Consider the following 24781-nt stretch of genomic DNA (forward strand, 5'->3'; position numbering starts at 1 on the left):
GACGTGGGTGGCTAAACCTAAACCTGGGTGGTTAACCGGGGTGTGGCCGCTGTGTGTACAACAGCTACTTGGAGCCACTGGTGAGAGATTATAGGCTATCCATGGTCCAGTCCCGCAGTGTCGCTACCTTTGCAAAAAGGGTCGGCCAACGACGCTACGGGTAGTACTAAACCCTAGACACCCTACACACCCCAAACATACTGTTATTCTGAAATTCAGTTGTACTAAAACGAAAAAAATAATTGTGCTTATGCAAGGTTCAAATAATTTCGAAAGCTTGAAGCGCAAACATAAAAGAGGAATACATTCCATGCGCGATACAAGCTGTCGAAATTATTTGAACCTGTATACAATTATTTTTTTCGTTTTATAATCATGACGTGTTAACGGATTAACGATTAACGTTAACTTGCGTTAAATCTTGCGAAATGTAACGTTTTAACGTTTAACGAAGTTAATTTTTTTATTAACGGTTTAACGATTAACGAAGTTAACTATTTGATTAACGGTGCCCAGCTATGCATTTAAGTACCAGTATATTCCGTAAACTTGAACAAAACATCTTTTGCAAGGACTTAACGATCTTACACCAAACAAAATATGGTACAATATGTTTGTCTGGACATCTCCTGTTTACGATAGTCATTACGTCTTATCACGAAGCAGAAATAGTGAATTCCCAACTTTTTACGACATAATTAATGGGACCTCTGAGAGTCATCTATTTATTTACTTAAAGGTTTCTGAACAAATTACATATTAATGGTTCGACAAAAACTAATATGTAATAAATAAACTTTTGCCTGTGTATTATGTAATAATTACACTACCTACTAGCAAATGACAAATTTTGACATGATTTTGCATGAGTTAGTAGTAGCATTAGTTACCAATCTACATTGACAAATGACTTGGTAAAAGCTCGCTTGTCAGTGAAAATCCACATGGAAGATTAAACATGGTGTAGGTGATAATATCAAATCAATGAGCAGCATTCATCGCATAAAATAATTTACACGGAAAAAATCTACGTAAACCGCAGAAAATGGGAACCTCTTCAGTAAATGGGTTATAAAAATACGCCGCGAACTTTAGCATTGGCTCTGGCATGAATAAAAACGTAGGTAATCCGTGGCTTGCCTGTCCCCGTTCTCCCGGGAACACTTCGTTAATCAGCAGGAACAGGAACACTGAGATTGTTCGGAACTGTTCCCGCTTTGCTCAAAAATCGCTTTCTCTCCCGAGAGAGTGAGTGTGAGGATGAATTGATAATGTACGAACCGAACTAATGAACTCCGAAGTTGAATAATTAAGCTCAACTTGGTTTTTAATTGGTAAGTATAGTTAAATAGAATATGTGTAGTTACGTAAAAGTTATCCATAGTGCTATCCTTCATTAATAGTGTTCATAAGAACAGAATTATGGTTGTAAGAGCTCTTTAAAGACTATGGTCTTTGTGGCCTTGCCACACTGCTTTGGTGACTTCAGCGCGACGTGAATGTGAAGTAGGCGCTGGTAAAGCTTTCCATTCCATACATTTCCATTTCACTTGGTGCCATATTGTCCAAGTTGTCAATGAAATTGTGGTCTTCAAACAGCTCAAACAACATAGAACAACCCCAAATAGTATTAACAAATGGAACTTTTACATTTTGACATTTGCATCGTACCTTCATTTCAATTCAGCACCGTGTTCTCAAAGGGAAAACTATAAAAATATTACGTACTACCGTTTAGAAGGTACCCATACGTTTTTACGGTCGGAATATTCTATGGCACCGCGGTTGCGATGTAAATCCATTGGCGGTAGCAAACGCTACATAATGTAAAGTTTTTCGGTCGGAATGCTTGTATTATACTGACGAGGAAAATATTACTGCGGATTCGGGAAAATCTCACGGATGAGCTCTACTTGACTTTAGATCTCCACTTATTATGTAAATATTCTATAATGTACATGGGCAAACATAATAATGTTGTTGTCATGTGCCTGAAATGTTTGAAAAGACCAACTAAGACTTCCTTTTCGAAAAATCAGGATGATTGTAGCCAACAAATTCCTAACCAACTGGGACAAATACACAAAGTGATTACAAGATTCCACCTCGAGAGCCGGTTAAACCAAATTATCAAGTTGACCCCCAATTTAATAACTAACTTGTCCAGAACAGTCCCCGAGGCACAGTTCGAGCGGCAAAGAGAGCGTCCGTTAATAAACTCTAGTTTTTCTTTTATTCCCATCCTCGAAGTGGAAATTGGAGATAATGTTCAGCACATTGTAGAAAATGTAACAGAAGCTAAAAGTATACGGCTCTTAATTTACATTCCACTTTTGTCCTAAGCAAAGATAATATTTCGAAATGTTTCTTTGCATAGCCGAGACAGGCTGACTTGTGACTTTAAAATGGACGGTTTGTTGTGGCCATAGCTTACTCCGGGAATTGAATTGGTAGATACTGTTTCATTGTGTTTTATAACACGATGCGTTTTCTCAAGTAACTTTCTTGAAGTCTTTTCCGACTAAAAGAATCCAAATTCTCAAAAATAGTTGATATTATACATCACATGAAAAACCTGCCTGCTGGCATTGTAATTAAATATTTTCAATCAAATATAAAATCGAGAGCATTAACCAGTATCTAAAAAAGGCTTCAAAGTTCATTAATTAACAAACTCGGTTATATGATCGTGTGCATTTAGTACTTCTGCGAAATCACAAATGCCGGCGTTGCCATATTCAAGGCTCAATTTGGTTAACCTCAACCGAGTAATTCCCTTCCATTTTCTATTAAGCATCGAACGGCATATCAGCTATGTTACAACCGCTAATTGAATATATGAAATAGATATTGCGATTTGGAGGTAATGAACGCGAGTATGCAGATAATATATTTAAAACATGTTTGAGGAAAATTGGGACACGTGAAAGTGGGTAATATTTTACCGGTGAAACCGTCATTTGTTTTTGAGGCAAACTTTTCATGCAGTTTAATTTCTGACGCAATATGGTGGAGGTCTGCGGTTGAGTTGTTTCGTGTAATTATTATAAAAAACATTATCCTTGATTTAATACAAAGGTCAGATTAGGATCAAAACATAGTGTAGTGATTATCAAATTATAACGAATGGGTATTTAACAAATCTTAAGGCTGATTTACATGTATAAAGTAGTTAAGTAGGTAACTAAATTTTAACTTAATTTTAAGTCATTAAATTGCATGTAAACACAAGTTCCAAGTTCTTCCCGTGACCTTCACCAGATCATTAGCGCAGGACCGGTCGCTATGGAAAGCCTTAGGGGAGGTTTTGTCCAGCAGTGGACGTCATTTGGCTGCAACGAACGAACAAGTTCTAAGTTAAAATTTAGTTAACAACTAACATTTAGTTGCAACTTGCTATTAAATTGTGTTTACATGCATTAAGTTAAAATTTAGTTACGTAGGTACTACTTAATGCGTGTAAATCAGCTTTTACGCGGCTGCGTAAGTAGGTACGTTTCGTAGATATCTTACAATTCCTTCAGCTAAAAAGCATGTGAAAAATTTACGCACACTCCGGCATAATGTCTGTTCCTTGAATTTTACATGGCGACAGGACTAAGAGTAAAATACGGTGCTGGTCCCGGCCATAAAACTAAACCACCTCGCTGGCATATGGGATTCGGGAGGGAAAATAAACTTATTTTTATATTCTTGCCCAAATAAGTGCAGAAACTTAAAGAAAATCAGTTCAAATTGTGAATGAATTTGTATCTATTGCAAAACTTTCAATTAGGTAGTTGTTGCAATTCACGTAGGCGAGTGAGCTTTAGGTACATGTGTGATGGCTCGATACTGTTCGTTTTTCAAAAGTTTTTATAGATATGTCAACGTGAAATTGTGAACTCTGTCAGTTTATAATATAACGCGTTAGATTGTAAACAGTGGGTTAGGTTACGTTAGATTGTAATTTAACTACGTCAGATTATAATCTGACGGAATTCACAATTTTACGGTGACAGATATATTACACTATCGTTGTGCTATCGTTATGTGCATGTACAAGTACACGCACAAATAAAGCTCACTGACCTTCATGAGTTGCATGAACTACATATTTTATACAGTATTGACTTCTAAGCTCTCTTGAAATAAAATTGGTCATATTCATAATCTGTGTCTGGTGCTGTGGTCTGGTGTCAGACATTATTAGAAAAGGTGTCATTAACACAGTTAGTAGCTATAATGAACTTATTTAAATGCAATCCAGAACGCGTCTCACTTAATTCCAATCTGCTCAAAATAATTTATTCTCTACATTAATATTGTGCGTAGGTATCTTCTATTAAACCAAGGACCATAGTAGTTATAGAGTTTATTTCCCTTGATATCTCTAACGGTAGAACTAGTCCTCATTATTAGTACCTATACCACAGCCTATACCGATAAAAATAACTGTACAGATTGGATGAAAATCTAAAAGCAGTTCGATAAGAGCTGCATCATTTCCATGTCAAGGCGATATTGCATCAAGGTCGCTGGATGCATCTGTAAGCTAGACGCGTATTTACAAACCGAGACGAGTCTTGTAAAAAGTAACTGTTTTCTTTATTTGACAATGTTAGGATGCATTGTAATTAGAATGGAAGGTCGTATTTTATGGTCCTTAGTGCGGTTTTTAGAGGGCAATAGAATAGTAATTTTGGTAGCATCCTTTCAGGGGACGACATTTTTTGGACGAATTTCAAGTAATAAGGTGTGGAATTAGGATAGCTACTGACCGAGTCTCTGTCTGATTTCAAAACGATGTATAAATAACTATGTATAATGAAATCTCTACCATTAATAATTAACTTTTAAAAAAAATAAAACCGACTTCAAATGCGTGAACACAAAAAAAAACTAAAAATTAAAAATATTGCGTATAAAAAAGTTCATCCCCAATTTTCCACCCTTGGGGGTGAAATATTTTCTTCAAATTCGCATGAAACCACCCTTTTGATAATACCTATTCAACAAAAAAATAATCAGTCAAATTGATTTATAATCGGCGGAGATATTGCGTATAAAAAAGTTCATCCCCAATTTTCCACCCTTGGGGGTTGTTTTTTCTATTATTAAATTTAAATGGGACCACCCTTGAGGTATTACCTATACGCCGAAAAAAGATTTGTTCAAATCGGTTCATAATTGGCGGAGTTATCGCGTAACAAACATAGAAAAAAAAAAAAAAAAAACATACGGGTCGAATTGAGAACCTCCTCCTTTTTTGAAGTCGGTTGAAAACATCAGCAATGCCTTCGCCAGCTTATAATTTATAGCGTAACCTCTCCTAAGCTTTCAAAAGTGAGATGCGTTTATTAATACAAGCCTTAGAAGGCAGTTTATCGGCACCTGTCGCCAGCTGTCACCTGCTCCATCTTGGGTTATTTATAGCTTGCTAAGTATACTGATATAGGTATGTCCAGTTAGTTTGCATTAGAAAATATCCCTTGTTCCCAGCGGGTCACACACAAACGAGTAACACTGTTACTAATAAGTAACACTGTTACTCGTTGGGAAAAAATTCCCATCCAGTCAACACCCTGCATTTTCTTACTGTAAGCTTTAGATTACTTAATTATTGTGATTTTTAATGTATTTTGTACATTGTTTCTTTGTAATGAAATCTCTTAAATCCTGATGAAAAGGTACATAATGTGTGCGATCAGTAGTGTGACGGGATGGATTTGTTTCCCCAATGAGTAACAGTGATACTCGTTGGGAATTAGTGGAAAATATCACCATTTTCTTTTATCTGGGACGAAATAACCGAGGACCTTATATTAGTAGGGTTAAGGTCTTCAATTAGGACAAAAACCGTGTTCACGGTTAATTAAGAAAACTGGGTTACGGATTCGTTTGATACAAAGAAAAGTAGTCGACATTGTAACTATTTTTCAGGAATTGGGTCGGAAAATGGGAATAGAAAAGTAAAAAATGGCCATATTCTATTGTCTAATTATGAAGAAAGATAGTTTTCAAATGTGTCAATAACTGTTTATAAGTACTTACCTAAATATTGAATCGTTATCTTAATTGATCAAATTCGAAGGTAACAATATCGATAATGCTATTGATTCATAAACTCTTATAAGTAATTGAACGATATCAGAGTATTTTAATATCATTCGGTGTTTTTCTTATCTATAAATAAATTACTCGTTTATCAGTGTTTGGAAAAAATCATGTAACATTTCATATGAAGCTTTTATACTTACAACATTTCGCCCTGATTCTGTCATAATATACTCGAATTTAGGTCAGAAGGACTCTACCACAAAATGTGTGTACCCTCTAAAATCTTGGTTCTAGTTTGATCTCTCGCTCGTAATCTCTCCCATTCCTCTGGCATTACGAGTTAAGACAGCAAAGATTAGTGAACTACATATAAATCGCGAAGAGCCATCTTAATCTACGTGTATACTCCAACAATAAACTCTACTATCTGTTATATTGTAATACCAGCGTAACTAAACGAGCCATCTGTCATTTGCCCATTTGCATCTGTTTTGCCGGCACAACAAAACACGGCCCAAACGTTTTTATTGCTTGCCTCTCGTGAAATACCTACCTAACGTTATCGTCATCACGGCACATCGCACAATCTGCCGTGACAAACCCGAGATAACAGCCTCTGATAGCACAGTGCTCGCAGACTTTTCCGATAGTACACACGCATTTATCGCGAAAAATGTAATATAATTTTTGGATGAATATGTGATGGACGCGCACCACTGTGCAACTTGTGTTTGGAACTGTTGAGTGCACAATGGGCAAGATGATTCAAACGCTAAACGCGTATTTGCTGGACACAACAAAATGCTGCATGACCGTGGAGAGACTCAAACAGTTTTGTTTATGTAGAAGATTAGAAGGTGAAAATGAGGTATTTAAAACTGTTTGTGTGGGGCTTTCAAACTCAATGCTTTTGTGTATTGAAAGGCAGTTTTGGTTAGCGCCGTGCTATAAACTTCTTACGATGCAGTAAACTATTATAGCTATTTTAATAGACTCTTTCAGATATCTGGATAGTAAAAACTCATCTTGTACGTTTGAATGTCCTTTTTATGTGGAAAAAGTAGGTAAGAATCTGTGAAGTGTAAACATCTCAGTTTAACATCGCAAAGTGTGTCGTTTGATACAATCGATAATACATACGATTTTGTCGCACGATTGTGAGACTCCATTGTTATATTATGTGGCAGCTCTATAAAAAGTCGTTTGGTAACCATTTACGTGTAATGTTTAAATAAAAGGAAGGTGAGAAATTGGAATCGGTATGACTGTGATGTGACGCAACAGTGATATTGTTTTTTATTGAATGCAGTTTAATTGTTATATTGTTGGAATAGTTTTTTGTATGAATCATAGGAAAATTGTTTCAGAACATTTTCGATTGCAAAGGACAGCTGGCTGATAATCATTTATCGATAAAATGAATATCTGCTTGATTACGATTATCTCGCTCTCACAATACAAAGATAACATATTTCCTTCGATTCCACGACATTCCGAGATAAGCAGATCACTCGAAATGTGGTCCATTTCATGTAAAATAAATAGATAAATAATTTTCAAAAGGGATTTGTCTTTAAAACTTTTCGGAAGTCTGGTGGGCGATATTAATTTGCCTTCACTTTTAATGAGGCTTGACAACTTCTTCCGAGAAATTTGAGGAAAATAAATGCCTTAGCCGAGGATGCCTTAATTTTATACACAAGTTCGAAACTGAAACATAAATATTACACGAAATTTGCGTTAACGAATATTATTTAACGCCAATAACCGGTCGCGTGAAAAGATTACAGATTGTTAATTTATTCTTAAATGGCTCAATTAAGTGTAATATAACTCGGAATTGACATTAAATTCTCACATTAAAAGTCAATGCCAGTTGTTCGTTGAAACGCTTTGTTTCAATAACGTTTGCGAGAAATCTGCGGATCAACCACGTTTCACAGCGTGATCTCTTTATGACCTTGCAACCATATTAATATTTATGTGTCACTTTCAGTTCATTCCATATGCTGTTTACAATAGCTACAATGTAGAGCAGTTATCTACAGTTTAATATCAAAGTTGGGAAATGAAAATTGAAAGATAGTACTCCATATACATTACATGATTTTGAGCTGTTAGAAATGACCTTCATTCAGTTACTACGCAAACTTCTTGACGGTTTTTCTTGACAGAGGTATATAGGTACCTGTTTAAAAAATTATGACTAAATTACACATACATACAAGTACATATTATATCGTAGTCGTTACGTTGAGCAAAGCCATAAATAGAAGTTAAGTGAAGTATAGCCGTTCGTCGTACTTAGGTGTAACGAATTTTGTCATAACTCCCTAACCTTGACTTTTTATTCGCTTAAAGCTAATTGTACTACTTACTACATTCCTTTTTATGTTTGTACCTGACCCTAAAATGTACTAAGTAAAGGCATAGAAAGCCAATGTTATTCCCCTAAATTGGAAAGTAGGTGAAGACAAGGTTAGGTTCAAGCATTTGGTATGCAATTGATTTAGACCTATTACGATAACGTCGTATCTACAGTGTTATTTACAAAAAAAAACAAAAGCATGTTAAAATGACATTTTCATACTAAATGTCAATTTAAACAATGATTTTTGTAATAAGTCCCCTACAGTTTATATTTTACTATAGGAAACCATCCTGCTTCTTGGTTCTGCATTATAAACATCGTTATTATGACCTTTTCAATCAGAAATAACTTTAACTGTCGTTACATAGGTAATATAGGTATACAATAATGCATAATTCCTTTATTGTGCAATGACATTTAAATAAATACTAGATCGACACGTTTCCGAGTATTTTCCTTCAAGTTATTTTTGTGATAAATACACACAGTTGGTAAATGCATTTAGGTATACATAATAATATTTTTTTGCAAACGGCAATAGACAGTTTTTCCTGTATATTTTCTTCACGGTCAAGTTAAAGTGCACAATTAGTTTGACATTCAAGATATACACGTATACGATTATACCATTTATATTTAATAAAATAATCGCTTAAAGTTAGTACTAAAGTTAGAAGAATTCAAACAAGCAAAACACGCTCTTCTAACACAACCTGTCAATAACATTTTATACAGATATATCCAAAAACCATTGGCGCTTCGCAACTCGATCCATAATTTCTTTACTGTTACTATATTCGTTGCCCAAATCCCGTTTTATGATTTAGAAACGAGTTTCCGCCGCAACGATCAAGTTAATTTGTACATACGCTTCGACATAATTCCTCAATGTCAGGCCTATCATAGTTAATAGTTACGTTGGTTTAGTCGTTTTAAAGTCATGGTTGAACCAAGCCATTTTCGTTGCTCGTGATTTTTTCATAAAAATAATTTTTTTTTTTTTCCAAAGTTGTGCGGACATGACCCACTGTGCGTGAGTGGAAATAGAAAATAGGGTTTGAAAAGTGTGGAAATAGTGTTGTGTGATGGCGCTTAGTGTTCTGATTCGGATAAACCGTTAGCTACCCGTGTGCATCGTGATCTATAGATCATGGTGTCGTCATCGCCACGCGCGCAGGCCCGCTCGCAACATGACGTCGACCCAGAGAGAATAAAGGCGTACTCAGTGAGTATATTGTGTAACACTTTTTTGTAACTGTACTTTAGGCTATCGTGGGCCTAGTTCGGCTTGAAAGACAATTGGATTGTTTATTCAAATGTTTCTGTGGTAATCTTCTAAAGATATTAATACATCTGTCAGTCATGTTGTTTTGGACTCGTTATGAATTGAGAAAGTTGTTTACGGGGACTAAAGTTTCGTCTCTGAATGGTATTATTTATGCTAAGTTAACGAGAACGTATTAAAATATCAATTTAGATACATTTATGTGGTCTAATTATAATGACAGGTATCTACGTAATTAGAATTACACATATTTATGTAGAGACTTGTCTGCATTCCAGTAACTACATTATAAATATTTTAAATGAATAGCTGTACATAATTGTTTACAAGTAAATAGATCTATATTTATACTGAGTCGTTAGAAAACTTGTTCATGGACAAGGTTTAGTAGCATACATACATAGACAAGTGGCTATAAAACGTAAATAATGATAAAATATTATACCTATTCTACTGAAGGATGATTTGGATAATACCAAATTTTTCCTTATTGGTTTCCCGTGTTTTTGAAGATCTCTTTGACTATATGGCTAAGGTCTCGAATTGCATAAACTATTGCAATGTAAGCAGTAAACGATCATATACCATTTAGCACAGTTCACACAGCTATGTTAAATAACAAATCATTGAACAGTGGTCAGTAAACAAAACAATATTGCAATGTTACGTGATAGAGACAATTGGGGCCATGACACCAGCGAAGCTGTGCTATTGTATTTATGCAGTAATGCGTTTGTGCACCAAGAAACAAAACATAGAATTAAATATAAAAAAAGAAAATTAAAAAATTTTGTCATAAATTGTCTAAATTGATCTCGTCGTGCTCCTTGAAGATTAAACAGTTTTATTTAGCTTGTTTTCCTTATTAAGTCTTAAACGGTTAGTTTCTAATTGCAATCCTTTTTTGGTATGACAACCTTTTTTGCGAAAGCTCGTTCATAGTTTCTACTTCTAAACATTTATATTAGTTAGGTTTTTCGGCACCAGGACTCTTCTACCTTGTTAACCGTGAACACATTTTGATTCATAAAAATGTTCATCTAACATTATGGCTGCCGCGACACAAGCACAGCCTAGTGCAGCAGCCGCGTAGAAGAACAGACTGTAAACCCTTCGTTGGCAAATAAATACTTTTTACTTTTATACTGCACCCGCTTGTTCCATGGCCTCATTGGGAGCGGTGTGGGCCACACTGTCGCGTTCTAATTCTTGGTTGCGTAAAGATTACACTGCTCACATAATGTTCTCGACAGGCTTTGTAACATAGTTATTAGCCATAAACTACCAGAATACATGATTGAGCACCGTCGATTATGTAGACCGGCTTATGGATTTGACAAATTTAATTATAGTACGAGTATTAGCGAGTGAAAAATTACAGCTTTGATGCTATTTTTGGTTCAGAAACTACTTATCTCGTTGTTATATGAAGTATAACTGCCTCCTCAAGACGAGAGTCATGACAAAGGCAAGGATATTTGGCAATGAGAAAACCTACTCGTAAAAAACTTTTATCTCTGATCGCGGAACTTGAACGATGTACTCAGATCGTAACCTTCACATGTGTGATTTAATATACCACACCACACAGTAGCGAATAGCGATTTTTATAGAGGTTTCCTCCTCGCAAATCTAACAGTCATATCATATTATATCAGCTCCACTCTACTAATATGAGACTTCAACGACTCTATACACCCTTTTCAGCATAAAGGTAGCCCAAGATACGTCCTCCTTGTATCCTCCGTTCTCATATTGACTCCTTCACATTTTCAACCTTCAAAAAACCAAGATAGATCCGGGCTTCGTTCAAACAAATCTGTGTAAATAGTACCTCGTCGATTTACGTCAACAACGGCCATTTGCAAAGCGTTATAATACAGCACTTCAGTGTTCAGGGCAAAGAATAAACAAAGGCATAAAACGGTCATGATCTCCGGTCCACTGGCTGTGAAATGCACTGGACAGGATTACTGAACGAGTTATGGGGTTATTATGGACTTCTAGACCTAGAGAGGATTGATGTAACTCTGAGTCGGTAGGCACATCTGTGTTTAAAACTCTCTACACTAACTAACTCCTACTACATACAGGCACATAATATACTCCTAACTAATCGATATATTCAAATTCGTATTCAAATGCAGTCAATTTGATGGCTATTTTTTTCATACTTTGTGTTCATACTGCTAACGACTCGTTATTCACTGTATATTTTTACGTATATTAATGTTACGAACGAGCGTAATTTAACTTCAGCTGGTAATAGACATTTTATTTAACAAAAGCTTATAATTATTTTATAAATAAACATACTTATATACAAAATGTCTTTAAAGCGCTTTCTAGCTCCCGTTTTGCTAAAGATAGCATAAATAAGTTAGGTATGTAAAATATAGTTAGACCAAGTAAAAAGTAGGTAAACAAAAAAAACAAAAACTTTAATATAAGGTTCGTGTTTAATGTCGAGTCAGATTGGGCAAAGTATAACGTAAGTACTTATTTAACAACATTATTTTGTAACAAGTATTCAATATTAAAAGTTGTTAGTCTCTGCGACAGGTAACAATATTCTTTTTTCGGCGAAACTAAAGAAAAATTTACCATACTTAAGACTTCTTAATAGATAACAATAGTTTTAGAATAATTCAGCTATCGCAGCTTTTTAAACAATTCTAGAGCTGCTTATTTGACACATTTATTTAGCAAAACCGGTTTAAATGTACTTCTGTGAATGGGTGCAAATGCATTCAGACTTTCGAAGAGAAATACTATCTAGTTTGTTCCAGGAATAACACAGAACTTGTGTGAACCCAACTCCACCATTGTCATGCAAATCCAGTGACCATTGCGTAGAAAATTGTTGAACCGCACAAAACTGGGACATAGTTTTACTTGGCTAAGTGAATTCCGAATTATTCGAGTCCACTCGAGATGTTTCCGAAATGTTTACATTGGCTTTAGTAGTAAAATGGGTTGTCAGTAATTTGACGTAATCTACTTCCGAAAGCTCTCAAACCTCAAACTTAATTAGGCTTTTGACCATCAGTTGTTTAGGTCCATCTTGTCAGCCATTAGATCCACCACGAAAGTTTTAAAGCTTTGTCCAATTAGGTCAGTGAGAAAGGCTACATGACACTCCAGGGACTCTATGCAATTAAGTACCTGTAATCTAATCGAGTCTCGTCAGAAACTGAGATGTAGAGCCTATAAAGATATCAATAATTTTTATAATAACGCCTTCTTAATGGAGCAATAAAGTTTTGAGTTATAGAGTCCTCCAAGCAAAGAATGTCGTTGATTCAAACTACTTCATCCTATGTACTCTACATGTTATTTTTGACATCAGTATAATAAAATCTACAATAAGCATTTTTTAACCGTAAAACTGTATTATTAGAGATGTTCTTATTTCAAGTCTATAAATCCCACCATGAAACCCATTCCATTATTTTTATAACAACTGCAGTGATCACATAAAAAATGTCGTTAAACTCGTTACAGCAGTACATCAAAAATGCAATATCGTAGAAATCTCAAAAATTCACCGACATCTATAATAATAGGTCAACTATAAAAATGGCAGGTATGCGGTGCCCTGCATCCAACAGGCGTATAACTGGCTGTACAGGCCCACAGCACATCGGACTATATTTGTGCTGAAAAATAGTACTTATTAAAACACAAATAAGGTGCCTCTCAGTGTTTATCTTGCCTTGATCTGTCGTAATATAACAGCAGAAACTGGCAGGAAAATTATTTTCATACTTAGGTTTAGATTTAGGTTGGTCATCTGTCACAGACTATTTTCTCAGAAAGTACTTGATTGATGGTTTTGATGGTTCAAATAAGGTCGTAATGAGCCAATAGATTAGCAACTCAAAAACATCTTTTCAGGGATCATTGTGGTCTTCTTAAATATTTTTAATTTGTAAAAATGCACGATGAAATAATTTGAACACAACATTTCTGTGTAACCATATGGTGATGAAAATGTTACAGACGCTATGATTAGGTATACATGTATACATGTATGACATTAATTTTAATCCTTATTTTAGTCTAAGTATCTACTTAGACGATAAAATATAAATTGTTTTGAAACTAGATGATAGCCTTAGGCTGGGTTGCACCATCTTACTTTAACTTTGACAAACGTCAAAAATCTGTCAAACTCCATACAAAATACACTGATTATCGTCATAGTTACGGTTAAAGTTAGGTGGTGCAACTCAGCCTTAATATACGGAACCCTCCGCTCACAAGTATAGCTTGGTCGGCTTTACTATGCGAACTGATGTAAACACGTGTAAATGACGTCAGAGGCAGAGAAATATGTATTCACATACAATGGCGCTATATTGAGATGAAGCTCAACGAAAACTTGCTAAAAGTGAGTTATGCTCTTTTACGATGCGTGATATAAATACTACGTAGTATATTAATACGATGTAAGGCTTCGATAAAGAAAAATAAAGTATTTAGCTTTGCATCAGCTTACAATCATTCGTCACCCTTCTACCATCTTTGTGTAATAAAAAAAATTGCATGGGAGAGTCGCTATTATAATAATTTGACATGCCGAAAAAAGTGTAAAGTTTGGTTTTGTTCGAAAAGTTTAATAAGTGCTTCATTTATTCATTAATTGCCGCTCATTATTTGCTTTTAGTTAATTAAGCAATTATTATTTGTAGACGTGGGTACGATGAATAGCAATTAATTAGTAGAAAGAGCGTAATACTAATTAATTTAATTTAATGACAACTATATTTTCAAAGTAATTTATTAGTGAAGAATACCTTTTTAATATTATTTAGACGTTAATTGCGTACTATAAAGTTGTATAATAGATGAAACACCTACGTTGACAATTTACTAATTTTAGATTAATCTGTTTTACAAAAACAATAACCTACTTCTCTTTTTTATATTTATGTAGGTACTGGCCACATTAAAAAAAGAAAGGTAAAAAAGAGTAAATTTATTTTATTTTTTTGCGCCTTAGATAGAGTTGCGCTATAAATTTTCGATTCGAAAACCGAATTCTTAAAAAAAAATATCGCTCATTTGTTTTTGGCCAAGTTTCGCCGTTTCTGATTAACAATCAAACTGGTAGTTTCCCATCAAACTAAACAACTAGTAAGGCAAAGTGCATTAAAGTTTAATCCGAGTCAGTAGACTTGCCGTTTGGATAATGGAGCATTACCCCAAATAGGCATTCGGCTTGCTCAAAGTACGGACCGGGAGGTATTATGTGCCAAATTATAATTTCAAAGCCAGTGCACTTTCTACAATTGCTTTGGGAGATGTTTTGTTTGTTTAGTTTTGAAGGAAAAAGTTAATTTTCCTTTAACATTTACTGCCTCGAAGAGGATTTGATATTTCGCTAGGATGAGAATTAACATAAGTACGAGTACGTAACGTTCGTATGAGCTTTTATGTGTTACTAGCTTTCCGCCCGCGGCTTCGCCCGCGTGGAATTTTGTCTGTCACAGAAAAACTTTATCGCGCGCGTCCCTGTTTCAAAAACCGGGATAAAAACTATCCTATGTTCTTTCCCGGGACTCAAACTATCTCTATGCCAAATTTCATCAAAATCGGTTGCGAGGTTTAAGCGGGAAAGCGTAACAGACAGACAGACAGACAGAGTTACTTTCGCATTTATAATATTAGTTGGGATAAATGTAATAAAAGTGTTGATGAAAAAACAAAAAGAAAAGAATTATTATATTGTATGATTCAAATTCATCTGAAAGCAGTTGGCCAAGTTATTTCTACGCTGCCATCTTTTCTCTTCTCTTTCTGTCTATAGTTTGTGCTATAGTTTAGACATTTAGGCCTAACTTAACCGTAAAAGGGTACTTCTCATTTACACTCTGATGGTCACACAATAAGTATGAGAAAAATTATGAGAAAAATAACAAATTATTCGTTCTCAATAAATTCCACATTAGTAATTTTAATAGGAAATAGGGGCAATGTAGGCAAAAAAGACCTACTAAATATTTTTGATAGCTTATGTTTACTTAATGTAGATAAAATAATTTTGTTCACATTCCCCTACAGTAGAAGCTTGCCACAGGAGGAAAATAATTTAAGATATAAATTGAATTTGACATTGAATACACTGACATATAATCAATGCAAATTCCATGTAATTGACATTAACAATTATTTAAAAAATAAATGTTTATTGACAATAGATAAATATAATTATCTAAATAAATATTGTAAAAGACGAATAGCGAATTCGCTATCATATTTTATTAAATATTTAGCCATTAATTTGGCTAGCCAAACTGCTTTTATTGAGCAGAACATGGATGTTCGACCCTTGGAATCTGTTCCAAATCATAATTTAAATTACATCGTAAGACAATAGAGGATAACTCTGGCATACAAAATTCGGGTACAAAGAAATTTAACGGTTTTAATTTAGTGCATCAAAATGTACAAGGCTTCTCCGGCAAAGACTTGGAAATTGAGTTATTTATCCAAGAATTGAATATTCATGTCTTATGTTTAACGGAACATTGGCTCAGGCAATATGAACTAATGCTGAGCATTAATAATTATAAGCTTATTAGTTCATTCACTAGAGAGTTAGCTATTCGTGGAGGGTCACTAATATTAATCAATGATAAATTAAAATGTAAAGAGCGTAAAGATATTGTATCTCTCTCTGTTGAGCGAACTATTGAGCTGTCATGTGCAGAACTGGACGACTATGTTATTGTATGTGTATATAGACCCCCATCTAGTAACTATGAATTATTTGAAACCACAATGGAAGAGGTACTTAGAAGAGTGTGTAACAGTTCAAAGAAAGTAGTTGTATGTGGAGACTTTAATATTAATATAATAGAAGATTCCTCTCTTTCAATACGGTTTTTAAATTTATGCAAATCTTTTAACTTGTTAAATCTTTTCTCTGAACCAACTAGGGTGACTCCAACATCAGCTACTTGCTTAGACAATATATTCTGTAACTGCTTAGTGCTAGAGAAATCAATAATAAATTTTGTTAATTCTGATCATTGCGGTCAAATAGTGTCATTTCAACACCATTTTGTGCCATCGAGCAAGGAAATAGAATATAGACCAGTCACTGCATCCCAGAAAGACAAATTTAAATCTCAAATATCTAATAAGGTCCCACTTTTGCATTATTTTAACTGTAGTATAAATATTTTATATGAGCAATTATTTGAATTAATTAAAAATGAGTTCAATAAAACTTTTCCTAAGAAAACTATTATTAAAAACAATAAAACTAAATTCAGTGACTGGGCTACAGTAGGTATTTATATTAGTAGGAAAAAAATGTTTGAATTATATGGTAGAAAAGCCTATAGTAGCGACCCGGACTTTATAGAATATGTAAAAAAATACTCAAAAGTTTTTAAACAAGTTTGTACCATGGCAAAATCTATTTACATACGTGACAAAATTAAAAACTCTGGCAACAAAATTAAAGCTACTTGGAATTGTATTAATAAAGAAACTTGTAGAATTATATCTCGGGATGACACATTCGCATTAAAAATTGATAATAAGTATATTAAATGCAATGATAAGGTAGCAAACGCATTCGAGGGTTACTTCTCAAATGTACCAATCATAACAACAAGCAATCTTAATTCATGTTCATATCAGGCAATGTCTCTTCTCGAGGGTTGTGTTGATGTTTGCAATAGCCCATTAAAATTTAGACAAATAGACCCCATAGTTATTATAAAAACTTTCAAAGAACTAAATATAAAAAAGACAGAGGATATATGGGGCATATCAACAGACATAATAAAACCCATCATTCCTCTTATAGCTCCCCATTTAGCTCATATCTTTAATGAATGTATTAACGAAGGTCAGTTCCCTACCCTGATGAAACATAGTAAAATCATACCATTATTTAAAGCAGGAGACAAAAGTGACCCATCCAACTTTAGACCTATATCGATACTACCTGCGCTCAGTAAAATATTTGAAAAAATTATTTTCAATCAACTACTGTCTCATTTTAACTTAAATAAACTGTTTCATGAAAAACAATATGGGTTCACAAAAGGGAAAAGTACGACCGATGCAGGGGTTGCTCTTATCAAACACATTTTCGATGCTTGGCAGGAGAAAAAGGATGCTATTGGTGTATTTTGTGACTTATCGAAGGCGTTTGACTGTGTTGATCATCAAACTCTGTTATTTAAGCTAGAACATTATGGCGTATCAGGCAAGGCCTTAAGCCTATTACACTCTTACCTCTCAGACAGATTACAAAAAGTAAATATTCACGGAACTAATTCTTCGGGCGCCCCCCTAAAAATGGGAGTGCCCCAAGGCTCAATACTGGGACCATTGCTCTTTCTGATTTATATAAATGATCTACCTTTTTATTCAAAGGACCTTTGTGAGATAGTATTATTTGCTGATGACACTTCTTTAATTTTTAAAACTGACAGGCGTCAGGAAATATTTGACGACGTGAATAATGCTCTTTCCAAAGTATTAGACTGGTTTACAACTAATAATTTGCTATTAAACGCAAAAAAAACTAAATGTTTAAAATTCACTATGCCTAATGTCAAACAAGTTAATACTAATATTACAGTAAATAATGAACGCATTGAACTGATAAACTCTACTGTCTTTCTAGGTATTACCCTAGACTGTAAATTACAATGGGGCCCCCATATTGCTGCCTTGGCGGGAAGACTTAGTTCAGCTGCCTTTGCGGTGAGAAAGATCAGAAACTTGACTGATGTTGAAACAGCAAGGCTTGTATATTTTAGTTATTTTCATAGTATTATGTCTTATGGTCTTTTACTGTGGGGCTCAGCAGCAGACATAGAATCAATTTTCATTTTACAGAAAAGAGCTGTTCGGGCAATATACGGTCTTAAACCACGTGACTCGCTTAGAGAAGTTTTTAAAGAAATCAATATATTGACTGTGGCTTCGCAATACATATTTGATAACATTATGTATGTCCGTAAACATATACATTTATTTACTAAGAAAAGTGACGTCCACTCATTTAACACGAGACATAAGAATAAACTTGCTGTTCCATCATTCAGGTTGCATAAGATAGGTAATTCATTCTTGGGGAAATGTATTACCATATTTAACAAAATACCACACAACCTTGTCGAATTGCCAATAAACAAATTTAAGATACATATAAAAAATACCCTTATGTCCAAAGGGTACTACAAGGTTCGAGACTATATTGAAGACAAGGATGCGTGGTCAGTTCAGTCTGCACATATTTGATGTACTTAAATTTGACTATTCTTACCGTTAGATAATTCCTGGCAATAAGTGGTGACTGAGTTTGTTCCGGCGTTTCTTCTCAGCACTTGCCATATGTTTGTCTCGAAGCGCTGGTAGGGCCCAAAAGATAAGGAGACATGTAAAGTGCCCCATAAGGGCTACCTTTTCTTTTTTTATTATTTTCTATTGACGTTCATAAGTGCCACTTGTGGTCTAAACTGAATAAATATTTTTTGATTTTGATTGATTTTGAAGTGCCTTTTCACACGTTCCGGTTGCCGGCTATCCGGCGCCGGGTACCCGGTCGTGAATGTATGGGCATGCCGGATTAATTACGCCGGAACATGTGAAAGCTACGTACCATGCCCATACACTTCACCACCGGGTACCCGGCGCCGGATAGCCGGGAACCGGAACGTGTGAAAAGGCGCTAATAGTTCATAAACGGTATAAGTCAGAACAATAACTTTGAAATCAGATGATAAAATATCTATTTAGCTATCCCAACTAATATTATAAATGCGAAAGTAACTCTGTCTGTCTGTCTGTCTGTCTGTTACGCTTTCCCGCTTAAACCTCGCAACCGATTTTGATGAAATTTGGCATAGAGATAGTTTGAGTCCCGGGAAAGAACATAGGATAGTTTTTATCCCGGTTTTTGAAACAGGGACGCGCGCGATAAAGTTTTTCTGTGACAGACAAAATTCCACGCGGGCGAAGCCGCGGGCGGAAAGCTAGTACAAAATAAATTTTATCGTAATAGAAGCAAAAATAATACGAAAAAATCACATGAAACGATAAAAAACGGGGTCATTTTTCGCGTTCTCATCGTGTCACACCTTCGGTTGCAATGAAACATTTGGTTACTGCATTCACAATTTTCATTCATCATTATTAAATATACTTTCCACACAATAGTCAAAAAATATCTTCTTATAATTATTTTGAATTGAGAAAGCGAAATACGTTGGTCACACGATTTTAGGTACCTAAAATTTTGAGTAATAATTCAAGATTGCCGTTAAACCGAACACCAGCAACCAATCACAGCGTTCTATTCGGTTAACGTCAGTGGCGCTTCGACCATTGGGGAGGTGAGATAGGTCGATCGTCGCTCTGCGAAAAAAATACGTAACTTTTTCTAATTATCCATAGACATACCGTCGCTTGCTTGAACAATATTTTCTACCTCTAAAATTTAAACAATTTAATTGAAACTTTGCCATTGAAAACTTAACATGTTAGACTTATTTGTGTAGTATTCGAATTGAACCGTTAAATTCAAATTTAAGGATAATTCATAAAAAACTAAAATTTTCGTCACCTTCGTGGCATCACCTTCGTGGTGTTTTATACACGAAGGTGATTTTAGGCCACGAAAGTGATTTCTTGCTTTGATTTATCTACACTAATATTATAAAGAGGAAAACTTTGTTTGTTTGTTTAGTTGTAATGGATAGGCTCAAAAACTACTGGACCGATTTTAAAAATTCTTTCACCATTCGAAAGCTACATAACTCACGAGTAACATAGGCTAAATTTTATTTTGGAAAAAAATAGGGTCCCGTAAAATATTTAGGATTTTCATAAGACGTGGAAAAGCGCCATCTATCGTCATTGGTTAAAATCTTCTTGCGCCTGACAAAAATTTTTGAGGTACGTAAATATTCATGAAGGCAAAGCTGTCAAACGCCATCTATCGACATCATTAGTAAATTAGTAACTAAATGTTACATGTACTATGAATAGCGCTGTTCGTAAATAATATTGAAAATTTAATAAATAAAGATATTTTATGTAATTGAACCATTTACTGTATGTACCTATTTGAATCATTCACTGTGTTTAAACGAGCAAATCAAAGTGTTAATTAGTGACTTTTTACAAACTTCCTTGCAAATTCTTACTATGTGCCGCCATCTACCGAGATGAATATTAGGGTACGGTTCAGCGGCGGACAAATGGGATGGGCGCGTGGGCGATTGTAGTTAAATAGGATAAGAATTACTTCGTTTTTATTTTCTGTATGTAATTTGTAAATTTTTTGATAGGGTCTTTATTTTAATTACTTAGGTTGGTAGCTTACTTATTTGATTTTAATGATAATTACCATAAGTACGTATAATTTTAGTAGAAAGAAAGGTCATTGAATGATAAGTGACTCACTCACTCATCACGAAGTCTCGGAAACTACAAGTCTCAAAAGAGTTCTCATAGGGGTTAATGGTCTATCTATTCCACTTTGATCACCTGGCTTTGATCACCAAGATGATCAAAGTGGACTCCAGTTAAGTGATTTTTTTAGTGTTCTTTGATCACCTATAAATAAATCATACATCTGAATTGTCACATACATGTCCAATTTGTTTATTGCGGTTTTTAGAAAATATCAAAAATGTTACAAAACAAAATATTATGTAGTACAATTGGAAGTGTAAAAATTGGACATGTGACTGTTCAGAGGTGTGATTTGTTTGTAGATGATCAAAGGACACTAAAATAATAATTTAACTAGAGTCTACTTGGCTCACCCAGGACATCGTATCCGTGGGTGATCAAAGACACAGAACAAATTCAAATGACACTAAATTGTCGCTGTAATACACCTCCTTTTAGAACGTAGGTAGTCACTAAGACGAAATTTTGCTAAATTCAACCCTTAAGGGAGTTAAAAAGGGGGTTAGAAGTTTGTATTGCAGTCCTCGGTTTTTAAAGTAAGAGACTTGAAAGTTAAAATGTATGCTCACTATGATCTCTAGATATTGTGGAAGTGTACATATACTGTTCGGTACACTGTGGTACTGTGTACACATCGGTTTGCCGACGATTTTGGTCATGCCAGAATCGTTGGAAGATCTTGGCACAATGCTCGAAGACCTTAATCGATTTTCCCAACAGGTAGGCCTGAGGATGAACATGGACAAAACGAAACTTATGTCGAATGTCCATGTTGCGCCCTACCCAGTTTCAGTTGGGAGCTCAATTCTCGAGATTGTCGACAAGTAGGTATGTCTACCTCGGACAAACGATCCAGCTAGGTAGGTCCAATTTCGAGAAGGAGGTCAATCGTCGAATACAACTCGGCTGGGCAGCGTTCGGGAAACTACGCAACATCTTTTCGTCCAAAATACCTCAATGCCTGAAGACTAGAGTGTATAACCAATGTGTGTTACCAGTGATAACTTATGGCTCGGAAACGTGGCCTCTCACTATAGGCCTTATACAGAAGCTCAGTTACACAGCGTGCTTTGGAGAGGGCTATGCTTGGTGTTTCTTTGCGAGATCGAATCAGAAATGAGGAGATCCGTAAACGAACCAAAGTCGATGACATAGCCCGACGGATTAGCAAGCTGAAGTGGCAATGGGCAGGGCGGGCACATAGTATGCAGAACTGATGGCCGATGGCGCAGAATGGTTCTGGAATGGAGGCCGCGTACCGGAAAATTATATTATTTATTATTATTATATTATGAAAGACTGAAAGTCCTATGTGTTTAAAATAAGAGAGTTTAAATTTAAAATGTATGCGCTATAGATGCTAAGAGCGGATTTTACGAAACTCCACCCCTAATGGAGTAAAACGAGGTCCACGCGTACGAAGTCGCGGGCGGCCGCTAGTTTTAAAATATAGTGACTGGTGTTTGTTTTTACAATATCTCAATAACTAATAAATTATACGTGGTAAGTAGAGATCAGTACATCAATAAATAAATAAGGGCCTCGTATTTTTGTTGTCTGTCTGTATGACTGTATGTATGTCTGTATATGTGACTGTGTATTTGTTTGTAAGTTAGATTTAATCTGAAGTTTGAGTTAAAAGTTGTACAACAAAAATACGAGGCCCTCTGGCCTAAATAAAAAATATATTTTTGTTGAGGGACTGATAATCAGTTAGAGTTCTTTTTTTATTGAGGTAGGTACTGATAATCCGTTTTTTGCTTCTTTAGCATTTGAGAATGCCACCAGTGTCACCCTTATAACCAATTGCGAAGAATCTTGTAACTTAGTAGGTGACGTAATCGGTAAAATTTTATCTTGTATTTAAGTAGGTACTTATTTATATTATGTTATTACTATTTATCTATGAAAATAAGACCAAATATATGTTTTATAAACACTTAAGAGTCATTCATTTACAGTAGTAAAGTTTGAAAAAAATATTGCTGTGAAGTACAGAATCACTTTCGTGGCATCAAAATATTCAATACGTTAAAGCTTCCAAACGAGACTCACTATTTGACTGATTTACTGAGAATACAATCTTCACATCAAGCGCTACAATTTTTGTTTACAAAAAGTTGAAATAAGTTAGAAATAAAATTCGCCACGAAGGTGACGATGAGAACCGTGGCGATGAGAAATACCCAAAAGTAAACAAACTCTAAAAATATGAGAATAGAACATCATGAAAAGTTACGATGGAACAAAATGGTTTGGTAAAAGGTGCGAATAGTTTCTGTCTATCGTGTACCAACGCATTTGTATATAAAACCATAATATAACAAATAGCTATTTTATCACCGTTATTCACATATTGCGTTTACGCATGAATCCTCTTGAGATACCTATGATGAAATAAAGTCTAACTTTACGAATTTCAAATGAAGAAAAACCATATTTTAATCAATTTGCATGATATTTATAAACGTGTTCATCATCTTAGATAAAAAACGCAAGCATGAAACGGAATTGAAATGAAATACCGTGACATCTTATGACCTTGAAATAGGTTTTGATTGCAACAAAAATGATAAGGCTTATGTATTGCCAGTACATGGTAAGTGATCAGTTATGTGTAGTTGTTAGTACAGTTATCGTTTTAAACTGACCACTTATTCATTTTAAGGTGATGTACACAAGATAACAACACATAAATCTGTTCTTGACTCAGTGCCCTTGATTCAAATCCAAAGCACTTGTGAAACTGGGCCGTGTAACGATTTCATCTAACTTAATACATAATAAATTCTAGACTTTACTATCTGAAAGCAAAGAGAATCGTTCCATTTAGAACGGGTATAAAATATTCTTAAAAATATCTCCGTGTAGCTACAAATCTCTGATATGTATCTGCAGATAGGAATATCGCAGTAGTTTCTGGGCTAGATCTTATTCGTAGAGCTACACATTTTTCAGTTTTATTACTAACTGCCTGCTCGTTATAAATTCGCTAGCAGAAGTCAAATATTGGAGTTTAAAATGAAGTTTTCGAAGCGGTTCAGCGTTAATCTTCTGAATCTGAACGTTTAAACTAACTTATTATTCCAATAGTAATGTTGTTTAGTAGCGAAATAAATTTTTGATTTTGGTTTCTCAATTTTGTTCAGACATTCAGTAATATTGACTCTAATAAAAACTATTCTGAAATTAACATACCTATCCTAGTGTCTAACTAACCAGTGTCTTCACATGCACAGTCTCTTTTATAACCATATTTTCCCAAAAATAGAGAAACAAAGATAAATCGTGACCTTGTTTAACATAAAAGAAAGCCTTTGTTATCGTGAGATGCACCATCAAATCCGAGAGATGCGCTTATCGCCAGAAAAATATCCGCTCGAAGTCGCCGTCTTGTGCCTTCATTTCCCCGCGCAACGCAAATTGGTCTTATCTTTTGTAGTATAAAAAGAAGTTTACGAAATGAAGTAATATTGTCTTAACTTATTTTCAGCACTAAATCTCTAGAGTCGTTGTAAGCTTACCGATTGTATAGACTTTACGCCTCAAGTATGTACCAGAGAGTTAATTAAGATTTAGCTAATAGAGAAGTCTGTTATATTAATATTAATTTAACTCATTCCTGCCCTTAGAAT

At 34.8% G+C, this 24781-nt stretch overlaps 1 protein-coding gene across 1 annotated transcript in view; it reads left to right on the top strand.

Moving 5' to 3' along the window:
• Positions 1-24781, top strand: part of LOC135078267 (uncharacterized) — a 156558-nt gene that overhangs the window by 111143 nt on the left and 20634 nt on the right. The window lies entirely within an intron of this gene.

The sequence above is a fragment of the Ostrinia nubilalis genome, chromosome 14, assembly GCF_963855985.1.
Source record: "Ostrinia nubilalis chromosome 14, ilOstNubi1.1, whole genome shotgun sequence".
Lineage (NCBI taxonomy): Eukaryota > Metazoa > Arthropoda > Insecta > Lepidoptera > Crambidae > Ostrinia > Ostrinia nubilalis.